The sequence below is a fragment of the Pinus tabuliformis genome, chromosome 8 (assembly GCF_031772625.1).
Source record: "Pinus tabuliformis cultivar Carrire ecotype Pingquan chromosome 8, CPIR1, whole genome shotgun sequence".
NCBI lineage: Eukaryota > Viridiplantae > Streptophyta > Pinopsida > Pinales > Pinaceae > Pinus > Pinus tabuliformis.
The window spans coordinates 586839503-586853423 of record NC_142294.1 but is presented as its reverse complement, the minus strand read 5'-3'; the positions used below and the strand labels follow the sequence as shown (position 1 = coordinate 586853423).

The 13921-nt window shown below is 34.4% G+C and overlaps 1 pseudogene; it reads left to right on the top strand.

Annotated features, from left to right (window-relative positions):
• The first annotated feature begins 11097 nt into the window (after positions 1–11097).
• On the top strand, positions 11098–11687 carry LOC149236816 (rac-like GTP-binding protein RAC2 pseudogene; annotated as a pseudogene).
• The last annotated feature ends 2234 nt before the right edge of the window (positions 11688–13921 follow it).

Genomic DNA, 13921 nt, shown 5'->3' with positions numbered 1-13921 from the left:
AAAGTAGGATGTTTCTCTTTAGACTTCTTTTGCAGGTTTGACTTCACAAATTGACATGTGTCGATCTCGTCTTTGAGCTAAATCCAAATATGTGAATCACCCCCTAAACTATATGAAATCCCAACTGATAATTCTTTAAATGCCTCTTGAGTCTTGAGTAAGACGCCCATCTACTAGGGCCTAGATCCATGGTTAAGCAACCAAAATACTCCTTATTACCTTTAGAGTGGACCGTTGTTCACTCTAGAACCACTTTAAACTAGGGATTTGTTCCCTAACATTTCCATTGCCATGTCATAGTCATGAATTTCCTTCATGTGTGACATTTTACTCCTCATGCCTTTGAATGCATGCAAAGGTTCCATATGGCCACTTGCTACCTTCATAAGAGAATGCATTTATTTTCAATTATCCAACATTGCCATGAGTTCTCCCACAAATATGGGTGGAATCTCCTATGTTAGGGTATCTTCATGTCTTCAACACTCATTAACTATTCAGAATTATAGCTCAAATAGGCCCTACCACACAGTTTTAGTGTTAGTGGCTGTTTGGGCAGTCCTAAATGTTGTGGACAAGTGGAAAATTTGTCACAACAAGAGGGCTGTACATTGTATACCCTAAGAATTGAATTTTGGACAAGGGCAATCAAGTGAGCTAGTTAGTGGGCCCTATTTCTATGATTGACAGTGCGCTATATCAGAGATAAGAGAGTAGCTCCAAGCCCTAAGTCTAGTCATCTTTGGAGTAGTAGAGAGGAAAGAAGTGGACAGTGGTTAAGACCCTAAAATTTGGCACTCTTGGATCAAGGGATGCTTCTCTATGATTAAGTGTAGCTTCCTTATTAGAACAGGGTGCTAGACTGAAAGTGAGTCTGCAGTTTATTTTCATGTGTTCTTATACTCTAAGTTGGGCTGCAGGAAATGCTACTACAACGGTTGGTTGAAAAAACTTGTGAAGACTCCTAATAGCCTAATTTAATTCTTCTTCCTTAGCCATTGTCAAGGAGAGAAGGATGCTATAAAATCAAAAGGTCATTACTATTGTTTGAAGACAGTTTCATGATTTTTTTGGTCCTCAGCAACTTTAGTGTGCCTTGACAAGGAGACTTAAGTGCTTGTTCATTTTTGGATGTTTGGAAGAGGTCAACTATGGGAGCAACTCATTGAGAAGGATGATCAGTAACTTCTTGAAACCCTAAGTAGGTTGTAATCTCTACCGACCTTACACAACAAAGTTTTGATGAATCAAGGTATGTATCAATATTTATAGGGCATGTTTTGGTTGACATAAAGAGATATCTTCGGCTTGCTTAGAAGATCATTTTACAGTCATTGTCGAGTAGATAAACATAAGAAAGTATGAAGGAGATCTCGGATCTGTAGAATTATTACAAGACCTATGCATTGCAGTTTTGATCTATTGTATTTCTTACTTAAAATATATTCCTATAGAAATTACAGATCTGTGGAAGAATATTACAATTGGACCTGGGTTGCAGACTTGTGACCTCTATCGTGAATGAACTTTTTGTCATTATCTTGACCCTGGTTCCCATGACATTCACATATTTGCTTGAAATCAAGTCTAATTAGGTGGATCATGGAAGCAACCTTGCATATATCTCTGCACTATTGTGAGAATCATTACAGACTTTCAAACCTTGATTCATTGTCACTATGCAATTACAACTGACCTTAACTCTTGAAGAAACCTTGGAAGCACAATACTGAATTGAAATTTGAAAGCACAGGAGTAGCATCATATTACAGACCTTGGAAGCTCAATATTGATCTTTAATTTTCTCCCCTCATAGAATCCAAATATAAGTCTGCATTATGTCAAACATAAAGAACCCTTGGAGCTTTGGTTTAAACTTTAAAGACATCGTTATTTAAAATTGAAACTATCATGTAGCAACATTGAGAATTATTGAAGCATTGTTGAAGTAGATGCTTTAGAACTACTTTGATCTATCTTATGTGGACTTCTACATGATGGAGGATTCTCTCTTCAGGAATGGTCTAATCATAATGACAATGTTAGCATACATTTGAATAACCTCATCATATTGGCATATCCTCTATTTAGTAATGGCATAAACTTTGTTCATCTATGTCTCCTCAGTGTACAATAATATAATTTCAATGTTGTTGTATACATTGATCTCAGCTTCATTAATATAGAGTAATCTCAGTTGATCTCTACAATTTATGTAAGTATACTATCAGAATTCTTGTATACATGGAATGATGTGAGCACAACAAACTTGGTCTATAATATGTTTTATAGCTCACATTACCCTTGGTTTGATACTCAAATTTATGACACTTTCTCCTCGCTCTCTAATATGGCACAATCATAGTATATTAAGTACTTAGTATTGAATGATGTAACTAAGTAAAGGAGAGGAGTTGTACATCTCTGATGATGATCAAAATTCAAGCTTGGCACAGTTGTAAAACCCTCTACATATGTAACCAAATCAGATAAGGGAATCCTCTCTTGTAGTAGTAGCTGTAATCGTAGAAGCTTGTCTGATTTTCGTGAATGATAGCTGTCTTTTTGTCACCTAGATTACGAAGATATCAGATCTATTTCATCTTATGGCATCATTTGACCCTAGTGAAAGAAAAGTGACACAGGTAATACATATTGTCATAATTATTGGATCTCTGTGGATAAATATCTACAAGAGCAATAATTTCACAGTGGCATAGGCTCATTGTACCAAGGTTTTTGTTTGAGCACGTTCATTGCTCATCAATCCTATTCCTTCCTCCCCATAAAGCAATGTAAAGGTGCCATGAAGGACATTTCGTTTTACCTTTTCATGTTGTACCTTCAAGTAGTGAAAGCTTTTGATCAGAGTCTTTTATTAGTAGAAGTGAGATTCCGCTGAAATCACGTCAGTAAACTTAGATCTTGGATCTCTCAAGAAAAAAATGTTTCTCCTAAAAGACCTGAAGCTATCTTGTGTAGTAAAGTTTTTCTTGGATACCTTTCATGCGGCACTATTTTAGATATAGCAACTCATCAGATACAACTCAACATCATTCACGACCTTTCTAGAAGGTGTAGAAGCTTCTGCAAAATTATGACAGTATTGTAGTCTTGTTCACAAACAAAGTTGTGAAAAAGATAGTCAAATCACTTATATTTTGAAGAATTATCTATTATGAAGAATCTTCGGGGATCTTCAATTATAAACAAAAATTTTGCAACAATTTGGATAAGAGATGCAACACACCTGAAGATTGCATGTTGAAGAATAGTTAAGATGAAGAAGTTCATGGCACTGTGGAACAGACTCTTTTGAGGCAACTCTCACCTTGAAATCAGAGGTTCCTTGAAGAAGTATCTGCAGGGGACCCTGATTTTGATATCTAGATCTTATGTAGAATAATGTTACAAACATTTGAATGCAAAAGATATTTCCTCACTATGTATCAATTACCTCATGAATTAAGGTCAGATGATCACCTTAAGAGGAAGCTATAAAATCCTTGGATTAATAGCAAGTTGCAGATGATTGTATTCTCAATATTCAAAGGGAACCATGAAGTTTGGATATAGCTATTGATGTTGTCTATCCAACAAGATGATGATCCTCTCCTTCACCAATCATATGCCTTGATTCAAAGCCAATTTATGGATAGCTACTCATTAAGATAGTATGATCTACACTGCGGCGAGTTGCTAATCTAATAGTATGACAAATGGTATGAACTCATCTAAGTGTTATGTATCTTGAGGCTAACTTTCACTTGCTATCACACAAGAAAATATATCTTGGTCCTAATGATTTATGCTGAAATTCCAATTTGTGAGTTGCTAAATATTTTGGCAAAGGGAAACTGTCATGTTTATCCCAGATGTTTCCACTGCATTTTCTCTTCAATTCTTGGTTTGTAACCCATAGTGCTAATTGTTTTTTGCAGATGGTTCAGACAAATTATCCTCCTTAGTATCTGGCATAATAAATTTCTTTAATTCTACACACAGTGGTACTCGTGATATATCATAAATGATGAGGGGGAGGTGGTAATCTGTCTTCAGGGCCTCTAGTATTCCCTCTTCTTTTGTAAAGCTGGGAGGAATCTAGCCCTTTCCATTGAAGGCATATTACCATTCATTGTTTAGGCGGACACTAGAATATAGAACTAGGAAGCGGTTTTCACACCACCTTCATTGATCATTTGAAAACTAAAGTTCTTGTGCATAAAAGGGGTGTAGTGTACCTATGCTAACACTTTCTATATTTTCCATGTTATCTTGCTCATGAAATTGATGAAATAAATTGGCAGAGGTCAAAATGTGACATACAAACTGCAACGCCTATCAAGAATCTTGATCACAACAAACTCCTTCAATTTTAGAAAATTGTTTGGGTAATATCAGGATCAATGTCTCCATTCAAAGGAGAACATGTCTCAGTTTGTATCTCTCTCATGATAGGACAAGCAGCCTTCAGACCTATCAAAACTTTAGTTATGGATGTGATTAAATTGCATCCCCAATAGTCTTCATTATTTTTTTCAATTTTGAATCCCCTTTCCAAATCTGCAACATGTTCTTGTTCTTTGCCTACATCGTAAAACAAGTGCTCATAAAAAAACCAAAAGGGGCCTTTATTTAAGTTGAATGCAATGAACTTGTGGAGATTGCATGATCAAAGATCAATTCTCTATCAAAATAAAAAAATATGAGATGGTTCAGAATTTGATTTTTCACAATCAAATTCTTCATTATGTTCACATTCAGCAGCAAGACAACCTTGATAGCTTCCTCGTAGATCTGGCACATTATCGCCTTTAAGATGGTGAAGGATAGCTTCTTTAGAAGAGTATTTATCCCTAGAGGAAACAACATTGTTCAGTGCAAATTTTGGGCCTATGTTATCCTTCAAAGTAGTAGATTTATCACGAGAAGGTTTTTTAATAGTCTTAATCAAGGTGAGCAAAAAGACATTCCTTTTCTAAACCGACTAACAAGTGTTGGTAGGTGTCTCCAAAAATATGCGTTTACGGGCCCCAATACCAATATTTGAGAAAAAATTTAATCAGAGCTATTATAGAAGATATGCTCTTCATGATGCATAAGTGCTTGAACCAATCATTATGCTTGTACTCGAAAGAAAGAAGAAATAATTCTATCATGGCATCTTCCTGTATTTCCTTAAATTTTGAAATATGCAAATAAATCAAATTCATGTGCGAACAAGCATTAAAAGGAAATATCCAAACAAGCAATTGAAAGAACTCAACCCATATACTTTAAGTAAACAAAATTTTAAATGAAATTTGATAAAATCCCCTCGGAAATTGTGTTTAGATTAAATATCTTTGGATAATCAAGGGTTTCCAAAACATTTATCACAATATTGAGCTAAGATTAGGGTGTATGGAGAATTAACATAAATACCTCCAAGAGAGGAGGAACAAACAAAGAGGAATGAAATGCAAAATCCTTACTGCCTCAGCAATTTTGATTAAGAAAGAGTTGCCTCTCATGGCCAACCCCTGCAGATGCTCCTTCGCTACTTTGGCATGTTCAATGGGATTGAATTACACAAATGTGTGGTTTTGCTATGGTTAAATGACTATGTTGTCAATCTCCCCAATCTTAATGAACTTTCCATGAGCATAGGCTCTTTGGTCTTGCTAGACACATTACCTAAACATAGATTGTGAGAAGGAGAGCTTCCTCCTCCTCACCTCCCTTCGCTTAAAGGGCATTCTCAGAGAGTGGCACCCCATGAGGGTCATGGTTGAAAGGATTTGAAGCACATTCTACATCAAAAAAGAGGTCCCTTGAGTTAAAAAAATAGAGGAGAAATCTCAAAATAAAAATTAGTCCAAATGAATTTCACATCTACAGTTATCGATTGCCATAGACCAGTTATTGATTCTTGAGGATGCATCTCACAACCCTCCCTCGTTCGCCTATGAACATATGTATAGGAGTCGTGCAACATGAATCATGGGTTGACCCCGGCCATGGGAAGTGATGTTCTTCTCCTCTTACCATTTCATGCGTTGATAACTATGGTTTTGTGCCTTGATAACTCTAGTGTGAAGAGAGAGAAATTATATAACCCTCTTAACAGTCCATGCCCTGATAACTCTAATTCCAAAGAAAGAAATCCTATATCCCTAAAATGCGAAGAAGAGATGAGAAAGTGGAAACGACGAGCCATTTTTAATTTAAAATACTTGAAAAGTGAATAAATTAAGACAAAAATTTAACTTTAAGATGAAAGGATGCTCAGCCAGGAGAAGATGGAAACAGTGAGCCATTTTTAATTTAAAATAATTGAAAAGTTAATAAGTTAATACAAAATTCTAATTTTAAGATCAAAAGATATTTTTGTCTTAAATAAATTTCTTACAAGCTTCATATCATGAAGAAATATATTAAAAAAATAAATAAATTATTTTAAATAAAAAAATATATTAAAAATATAAATATATTATTTATAATTACATTTTTTAGTATACAATTTTATTTTTCTAGCTAAGACAATTATTTTTTGTCTTTCTTAAAATAATATGGAAAAATATATTTTAAAAAAATAAAATAAATTTAATCATATTTTAAAATGTTTTTTGAATTACACTTTTGTTTCTTTAGAGAAAATATAAAAAAAATATATTGAAAAAATAAATAAATTATTTTAAATGTTTTTTTTTTCAAATTAGATAGTTCTTTATATTATATGAAATTAGTTGTAGTATGCTTATTCAACTTCTCCATTTTCATCTTTCCCATTCTCATGCTAGTTATTCTCATCTTTCCCATCCTCATGCTAATAGGAATTTTAATGTTATCTGAATTTATGTGTTTAGATTGGAGTTTGGAGGCATTATTCAAGGCTTGAGGCATTCATTTATAAAGACACTAATACTCAACAATCATTCATCTCCAAAGGAGCCTCTTGAACTGATGTAGAAAATCCTTAGCACTTTCTTTATCCTACTTTCATAATTCGCTGCTATGTTTCAGCATGCTTTGTTTGAATGATTCTTAGTAACCAAAAAAATCCCCATTTATAGCATGGATCAAGACGTCGGTTGTTGTATATTGTCCCTAGATGATAATATTGAGAGTGATTTTAGAGAGAATGAACCATGCTTATTGGATGCTTATGGGTATATTTAAATAAATTGCATTAGATTGTGCTAGATCGAGTGGTTTATACCAAGAATTGAGAAATTGAATAATGTCGCATCATCAAAAATGTTTGTGAATGACTTGGTGGAAAGGAAATGGGAGAGACAACATTTTACCCATATCCATGAGATCCATTACCAATTTACCTCATGCCAGAAGTAGTCGATCTACCACCATAAGCCCCTAATAATATGATCTTACACACAGTGAATTAATTAACCCTTTCAGTATCTTTTGGAGAGTTTTTCCTTAGGGCTCTATCCCACTTCTATAATCCATTACTATCTTTCAACATGCTTTGTTGATTTTATGTTATGGAAAAGCTACTAGATAATTTCAGTAGGTTGGCCAACATAAGTGTGGACTCAAATTTAGCCATGAGTGAGAATGATGAGTCACGAATATGGGTTGTTTTGAGACTCTCCTTCGAAGGATATAGCTCTAACCGCATGGAATTTATTGGGATTCTCTCATTAAATTTTAATACTACTATTCTCTTGTCATGGGGTTTAAGAACATAACCATTGAAGGTAGTCGGTAAATTCTTTTTAGTGAACTGACACATCAATAGCCTGTAAAATAGCTTTTTGGGGCTCTAACATCGTGAGTCTAGCCGGGAAAATTGAGCTACAGTGATAGGTGAGAGTTATGCATAGCTTACTAAAAGTGTTTCAATAGGTTATTAGTCTATTGGCTATATAATTAGACTCTTTTTATTCGTAACTTAGCGAAATGGAAAAGTTGTGGAGACAAGCTCCATTCTTCTTTCACTGGGCCACGTAAAATAAATGAAGCAAATAGTCTCAACCCCTTGGAGAAGGAAAGTTGAGAACAACCAATAGCATGAACAAATAAAGAATCCAATGAGCTAAAGGGATAAAAATCATACAACCCATATTGAACCTTCCCATGCAATGTAGGTTCCATCTTGAACCCGGACAAAACCTTTTGATAGAAATGTATTCCAACTATTGAGAAATCCTGCCTTAATCCTATTAAATGTGTGGAAAAGACATATGAAAGGGAATATTAAAGGATAAATGGATAATTAGTGATGGGACATGAGACTCCACTCACACAGAGTTATAGAGTCCTCCAAATTAAGCTCAAGATATAATTTAGGAAAGGAAAATGCAACTTTTTTTCTTTCCAACTAAACTAAACCAATTTTCATTTGGAAATTTTTCTAGTATATCATCCTTGTGCTCCAAGGTATACCAACAATTTTAAGGTCAATTTTTGAAATAATAGATTTCAAGCAATGTCTAGATCTTCTTCACGTGCCTTCTCCATCTATCTAATGGTGGAAACATTATGTTTAAGACAATATTTGGAAAACCTGGAGCCTCATAATTACTCTCCACATGTATATTACAACGAAACAATGTTTGTTTGGGGTGATTTTCTACTGACAATGATGGATCAACACTAGTGGAGAAAGCTACCCTATACATGGAATGAGTTTAAGAAACAATGTAGAAGATGAGCTAGTCCTTTATGTACTTCATATTTTTTTGGTCATGCAATAAATTTAAAATCATGCCTTCCAATAAAGATCAAGTTATGGAACCCTAAAACTCCCATGTAAAATAAAATATTATGATGCAATATTGGCGACAAAGATCAGGCCATGTAATAAAAAGAAAAAAAGAAGTGTATACTATTAATTTCAAATGTAGAGGACATAAAGGAGACAATAAAAGGCCATATATTTTCAATTCTTTACATGGGATTACTAACTCTTTATAGAGAATATATAACCTATAGTTTACAATATAGTAAGGTATATCATTAATGTTATAGTTCTCAACATGGGAGTCTCACATTTTACAACATTTCACCTTTCCCAAGGCAGTTCATAGATCCCAACATATAGGATCCCAAGGGTCAAAAGTCAAAAAAGTCTAAAATTGCTCAACATAATTTTAACTTGCCATGCAACATGGAAATTTTATCAAAATGTTAAGGCACCAAGGAGATACGCATAGTAAAATGTGGTCGTCCTCCTTTTGTGACACAGGTGGGCTTAAAGAAGGCATATTGAGGTCAATCCTTGGTAAAATGAGGCAAGTGATATGTTAAAAGCCATCGAAATTTTTTTGTCCAAGCAAACCCATGTGCCCAAATTGGCAAAATCAACCTTAAAAGACAAGTCCTAGAACATCTCAAGAGAGATGTTGAGCAAGGAAGGAAATTCGTTGGACCTCCTAAGGAATCTAAAAATTATTTCAAGTCACTTCAATTCAATTCCAAATGGAATGTTGCATCTCTAAGGCAAATCATCATCCTCCTACGTTTGGGTCACTTTATTTACTAGTTGTTTTATGATCCATTTTTGAGCTTGGATTATAAGCAGCATATTATAGAGACATTAGAGAAAGACATAGTTTTCTCCAGGTGGACAAGTATGCCATATTTTCTTGAGGTTCCAATAAAAAAATCATGCATACAACATAGAAGGCTAGATGGAAGTTGGAAATATGTCTGTAATAGCACAGGATAAAGTTGTGAATGATTTCATGACACTCCCTAAGGTAACTGTTATGGCAATGTCCTTGAAAGTTGTGAGTCTTGCTCTGCACATGGTTGCTACATGTTATGTTATTCTACTTGATCTTTGGTGGAATCCAACAACTAAAGAACAACCTATTGATAAATCACATCGAATTGTACAAATACATCCTGTAATGGTCTCCCGATTTACAGTTAAATATATTGTGGAAGATCATATTTTAGCACTCCAGTAATCAAAGTGAGAAATGCTCGCATCAACAATTAGGTAGGATGGCGCTAGTTGTCGTCAAAGATTCCTTATAGAGGAGGACTTGATATATATATATATATATATATATATATATATATGGTTTGAAGACATTGGTCTTATTTCGTGGAAGGAAAAGTGGCTAAGGAGTTACAAAAAAAGGAGCAAAGCTACAAGTTTTGAGATAATTTTGGAATTGCATGGGAGCAAGTTATACATGAAAGTGAATTTTGATTGCATTTCTAAGACTGTACTTTTCAAAGACCACTGGACATGTATGGATTTCTCCCACAATTTTTTTTGAGCCATCAAGAAGGAGCCACCCTTCTGGTAGCTTCCTACATGTTCTGATTAGCATTGGATTCCATTTTCTAGATCAGGTTGTAGACTCTGAGTTGCGCTTGGCTCTATTTCAGTATTTTGTGAGCCTCAAGTTTTAGCTTCCCTTCCCTCCTTTTAGAAACATATTGTTCTCATTTAGTCTTGCTCTTCCCCTAACAGTTTATACTCCTAACCTCAATTAAACATAAATGCAGTAGTAGCCCTCCTAATGAAGCAACCAAAGCATGTGTAGTATATGCCTTCACTTTCCTAGATCCAGACCCTGCACAAGAAGTAGTCCCGAGCCCCCCTCGAGACATTGCATTGATCCTCTAGAAGGTTGCTTGAAGGTGCTTAACACAACACTTGTTGTAACGATAACAATTTGTTCATCTTCCATTAGGCAACTTCCCACATAAGAACTTGGAAATAACATCATGGACTGTGACAATATCTTATAATCACCTTTAACTATCAAAATTGATTTTTCTCTGTAGGAACTTGGTGTGCCTTGTAGTGTGTGAGAAGAGTGAGTAGATCACAGAGTATTTGGTTTTTGTGAGTAGAGATCCCAATTGCGATGTTCTGGATTGAGATGTTTGTTTGTTTCTTTTCAAAATGTATTCCGTTTTATAATGGTTGTTAATCTCTCTGGGACAACCTTTTAAATATTAATTTGAGAACCATTTTTCTTTCTAGTTTGTAATCGCTTTGGGTGCTTTAAAAATTTTGACTGTCTGTTCTGTGTTGTTAGCTGAGCTAAGAAGCCTTTGTGAATTCATTTACTGGACAAGAAATGTCCCAACAAATATAGTTAGTTTTTCTGAAGAGTCAGAGAAACCATGAGTACTGCCATATTTATTAAGTGTGTGACTGTGGGGGATGGTGTTGTGGGAAATACTTGCACGCTTATTTCCTACACAAGAAACACATTTCCAACAGACTATTTACCAACAATGTTTGATAACTTTAGTGCAAATGTAGTGATGGATGGAAGTAAAATGAATCTTGGCCTCTGGGACACGATGAGGCAAGAGAATTACAACAAGATCAGGTCCTTGAGTTATAGAGGTGCAGATGTCTTCCTCCTAGATTTCTCCTTCATCATCAAGGCCAGTTATGAAAATATTTCAAAAAAATGGATTCCAGAATTCAGACACTACGCACCACCTGTGCCTATTATTTTGGTGGGGAAAAAAAAGATTTATGAAAAGACAAACATTTTTTTGCTAATCATCCCGGAGCAGCCCCAGTCTCGACAGTGAAAGGTCAATATTTGAAGAGGCAAATCAGGGTTGCAACATACATTGAATGTAGTTCCAAAATACAACAAAATGTTAAGGTTTTTTTTTATGTTGTAATAAAAGTGGTTCTTCAACCACCAAAGAAAATGAAACAGAGAAACAAGAAAAGAACATGTTTTATTCTTTAAGGACTTTATCTATCTTTTTCATTTGCATAACTTTACAGTGCATTATTTAATCAAAGGCTGGCATAATATTTCCCATGTACTTATGATTTTTTAGTCTATGTTCAGTATGTTGAATTTATTTTAAAGCTAGATGCTCTGGAAAAAGGTTATAGTTTTCTTCATTTTAAAGCATTGTTGTTGTGGTTATGGAGGACTCTTTTGAAATCTAAATGAAAGGTCTCAGTTTTTTTCATTTTATATCATTTCCTGTTGTGGTTATGGAGTACTGTTTTGAAATGTAAATGAAAGTTTGGTGTACATGCATTGGATAGTATGATGAGAGTGATCAAATATTTGTTTTTATCATGTGAGTTCTCAATTGCAATTGAAGTCATATTTCTAAGAATCGTGTTCAAGGCATGGAGGTGCTCTGTGCTTTGACCTGTGGAAAGCCATGTAATTTTTTATTACACTGTTTGGTTGTATTGTCTCAATGTGAAGGATTTACTTTAGTATATAAAGGATAATAGAGTATTTAGTTATTCCACTCCTTGAAAAATATCTACAGAATTGTTTTATGTAATTTCTGTTTATAATTCATAGGTTTTTTAAGTAAATTCTACTTATTTTCATAACTTAATGGGTTTAACCAATCCAAAAATAGAGAAAGATTAAATGGAACAGAAGCTTACTAATGGTGACATCACTGTTGGGGCTCTGGAGCATCTTTTGTATTCCCTTGGGGCCAAGTGAGGTGCAGAGGATTCTCGCAATGGCCCTCACAGCTGCAATGTTGGCCTTTTAAGCATTTAAGTCTCTCATTCAGAATTTTTTCACTTGCTCGTTTAATATGATAAATGGCCTCTCAAACTCAGCAAATGTCAATGCCATGCTAGCAAACAATAACAAAATGCAGCACAGAGATTAAGGCCTAAACATACAAGTGATTAAAGCCTAAAAATCCAGAGACCTGAGATGTGTGTATTCCTCTCTACATCAAAGACTGAAAATGGGGGAAATGCAGTGAAGTTAAGAATGAAACATACCTTTCCACCATTAAGAGACTGAGCATCTGATGGGGTTCGATAGTGGGTTTGCTACCAGTAAAACCCTCATTCTAAAATCTCTTCAATCTGGTTTTCGTTCTCGCTTGTGATATCTTCAATCTAGTTTTCACTCTTGCCTATTGAAAAGTGAATATATGCTACCTATTCTAGAACATTAAATGACGATTAGGGTTGAAAATGCTTTTGTAAATTAATTTTCTTATATATGCCAAAACGTTCCTCCATAACTCAGGTAAGAGGATAAAGAAGGTGAGGTTTTCCCAATAGGCAACAAGCTGCATCACAGATGGTTCTCCTGGGGATTTTAGTTTTATTCTCCGATGCATTTTATATCTTGTATGCCTTTTCCATTCACTCTTCTTGACCTCTGGGATATAAACCATTGGATTTATTATATTCTCTTTTTGGGATTACTCCACTAAGGAAAGGGTTGAAGTAGCCAAGGAAATAAGTATCCCGTCTGCTTCAATGGGAACTCTAGCTTCCACTTGGTCAATAGCATGCACTTCAATCAAAACTCTAACTTCCTCTTGGTCAATAGGTTGCACTTCCATGTAGTTAGATGGATCTACATACATTATTTTATGTTCACTTAAATACATTATTTTATTTTCACTTTCATACTAAGTTTTTCGTTTCATTTAATAAACTAGCATCCTCATGCATGTTTTTGGTTGGATTTGAAATATTATCCTAGTAAATCTATTTTTAAGATTATCATTTTTATGTAACTATTTTGTTAGTTAAAGTTTATGGATGTAGAAATATTATAGTTTTGAAAAATTTGAATGCTATTTTGTTATTAAAGTTTATGGAGGTAGATATATTGTATTTTTGGAATTTGAATGTTATTAGAAGGAAACAAATTCATTTTATTGAAACATTTAAGTGTAAGGAGGAAACATGTGCTCTTAACTTGTTTGTATTAAAAATATTTAAGTGTTCTTGCATATTAGGTGGGTGCAAACAAAAGAGAGTGTATAGTAAATATTTAATAATTAAAAATATGTGCTAGTTTCTTAAAATTCACACGACAAATTTGGAAGGAGTAGGGTAAACTTCCTTATGTTAAATATATTCAAATTTTTGTGTGAATGGGTTTATAATACCCTATGTTTTTTCCTTGAGAAAATGGAGTGCTCTCCAAGTCACTCACACAATTTAGGTTGTCATAACAAAAGTATATGT